Source organism: Schistocerca piceifrons, chromosome 1 (assembly GCF_021461385.2).
Source record: "Schistocerca piceifrons isolate TAMUIC-IGC-003096 chromosome 1, iqSchPice1.1, whole genome shotgun sequence".
In the NCBI taxonomy this organism is placed as follows: Eukaryota; Metazoa; Arthropoda; class Insecta; order Orthoptera; family Acrididae; genus Schistocerca; species Schistocerca piceifrons.
The window spans coordinates 511,371,115-511,373,877 of record NC_060138.1 but is presented as its reverse complement, the minus strand read 5'-3'; the positions used below and the strand labels follow the sequence as shown (position 1 = coordinate 511,373,877).

The window sequence follows — 2,763 nt, the reverse complement described above, 5'->3', positions numbered from 1 at the left end:
TATTGGCTTTGGCTAATTGATAGTCATAGCATTTCTTTAGTTCATTTACCAATGCTTACAAATTTTTAAACTTTTCAAATATTTACACATACAGTCAGCTTAATTCAGCCTTTAAATGATTTTTGTTAACTGCCTCCTTTTACTACAAGCCCTGTTGGTTCATTACTGTATACAGTGACATCTGTGTCCATCAATTACGTATCCTCAGTTTCTATAGATTAAACTACACTCATGTTCACTAGACTGAAAACGGTTCATCCTTATAATCGTCTGGCCCGTTAGCTCAGTTGGTTAGAGCGTCGTGCTAATAACGCGAAGGTCGTGGGTTCGATCCCCCCACGGGCCAACATTTTTCTGTTAAAAATTTTGGGCCCAATAGCCTTTGCAGTTGATTGCAGTTTTGGATGAGTTTTGTAAACTACTACATTGAGGAGTGTAGGGTGATAATAGTTTCTGCGTACCTGAAAAACTCAGCTCTCTTACACCTGAACAACAGGACACACATGATTCACACGCCAGATGGTGATACCTATGTCCATACTCTAGCTAGGGTCGCTCAATAACTTTAACGCAGTGCAGGAAACAAGTGAAATTGGATGCTGCCACCGGTAGAGTTTATTTTCGAAGTTTTTATATTCAGTCTTCCATATGTGGTTCGAGCCTATCCAAAGCTTGTTTGCAAAGAATCTTCTGCAGAACTTTTGTAACTGGAAATATATTAAATTGTATTTTATTTAGGTTTTCCTTGAAATTCAGCATTTTATAATCGATATTCCAGCTGTGATAAAACCGTAGTTGTTTTTCTTGTCAACGGTAATACGGCGCCTCACGGACTACCTCGTAGGGCTGACGAAACAGTAACTAAGATGTGGAAATCGTTGAGCGGTTTTTCTATATCAAAATTCGTGCTTCATGTTATTAGCCCGATTCACGTGGACAGACATATATATGACTTGTGTGTACTCCTTCATGAGTTTCAAGAGCGAGCCTTTCATACTTTCTATGAAGAATTTTGAGTCCACTTTTGCAAGAAAATGATACAGGATGAAAACTTCCTACCTAGACAAGATAGTAAAAATAGTGTTTCTCCCCGGCGGGGAATCGAACCCCGGTCTCCCGCGTGACAGGCGGGGATACTGACCACTATACTACCGAGGAACACATTACGCCACTTTATCCATAATGTTTAGAAGGTGCGCATAACGCAGCGGCCGCTGATATAGTTCTATGTCGATTTATGAAATAAACATGCAGAGCACGCAAGCAAATAACTTACAAACATATTTCACGACTCAAGATATTGTAACCAAACAGTCTGCCTTTTCTGCTTATCTGATAAGACCAGATAATTCCAAATGAATTGCTAGCACTGAAAACAAATAGCTGGAGTAATGGGAATGAAACAACCGAAGATGTCATGACATGAAATGATAAGGGTTTACTTCTTTCTGTGTGTGATTTGGCTCCGAGATTAAACGAGACTTAAATGTTTGCCAAAAACGTATATTGAAGCTCTATTTTAAAGTATGCCACAAGACTGCTTGAAAGATAGTAAAGAATAAAAACGACATGCATCAAACATAAGAGTAATATTTTATATTCGCAGGGGAAGAACATATACAAAGTAAAACAACAGAATGTCACGTTTAAACGTAGTTGTTCGTTACTACTGTTTTTTCACTGGATACAGTTCACTGAATTGTTTGTGTTTGACATAAAGAGTAGTTAATCCTGGAATACTATACAACATTTAGCAGTGTTGCGCACATTTAATTACCATAGATTTGTTACTCTTTCAACAATAGTTTTCCTGGTCTTTTCCTGTCATATCCACAGTGCTGCTAAAATCATTTCCCAGTGAGGAACTTTCACTTCCATACAGAAGTGACCCAGCAGATTTTGCAAGGACTTTCAATCTTTCTAAACAGATGTACTAACTTGCAGAAATAATTTCTTTGGACACGTATACTCATTTTGTTAATGTTAACCTTTTCACGTATTTCAAATATCTACTATCTTCTGAAAGCCTACTGTAATTTTAACTGCTTTACCAGATTAATTTTAATATCTCTTATTTTCTTGTTGTCTCAGTAATACTTTTCCTATAATAAATTTAGTTCCAGTTTTCAATGTTTACTTAATAACATCAGACCTAAAAAAATAGTTCAAATGGCTCTGAGCACTATGGGACTTAACATCTGAGGTCATTAGTCCCCTAGAACTTACAACTACTTAAACCAAACTAACCTCAGGACATCACACACATCCATGCCCGAGGCAGGATTCGAACCTGCGACCGTAGAAGTCGTGCGGTTCCCGACTGCAGCGCCTAGAACAGCTCGGCCACCTCGGCCGGCGATCAGACCTACAACACTCATTCGATATTTGGCTCTGAATCTGCAACTAATACTACAGTATATCATGACCAAATTTGGTGAAGGGTATTTTTTTCATTACTGAATTTCTTTTATTTCCTCTTTCTTCCTGTAATATGTTCTCTTCACTTTATATAATAAGCAGACAGAAGTGTAAAGACGTGCTGAAAATAATACTTTTCCTTCTGTAAGCCCTGCATTGGAGGACCTTGTCAACATTACAATTTTATTGAAATAAAGTCTAGACCTTAATCTATTGCAAATGGTTTACTACGTTTAAAAAAAAAAGAAAGAAAGACTGCATCTGTGGTTCAATCCATCAGACTGTCAATAAATACAAAGTAAATGTAAATTCTTTAGTAATAATACTTGTCAACAAACTATCCTG

The 2,763-nt window shown here is 37.3% G+C and overlaps 2 non-coding genes across 2 annotated transcripts; one reads left to right on the top strand and one right to left on the bottom strand.

Annotated features, from left to right (window-relative positions):
- Positions 1-272: 272 nt before the first annotated feature.
- Positions 273-346, top strand: Trnai-aau. Its single transcript has one exon. It is a non-coding gene; the product is annotated as a tRNA-Ile (tRNA).
- A 740-nt stretch (positions 347-1,086) lies between these two features.
- Positions 1,087-1,158, bottom strand: Trnad-guc. Its single transcript has one exon. It is a non-coding gene; the product is annotated as a tRNA-Asp (tRNA).
- Between the last annotated feature and the right edge of the window lie 1,605 nt (positions 1,159-2,763).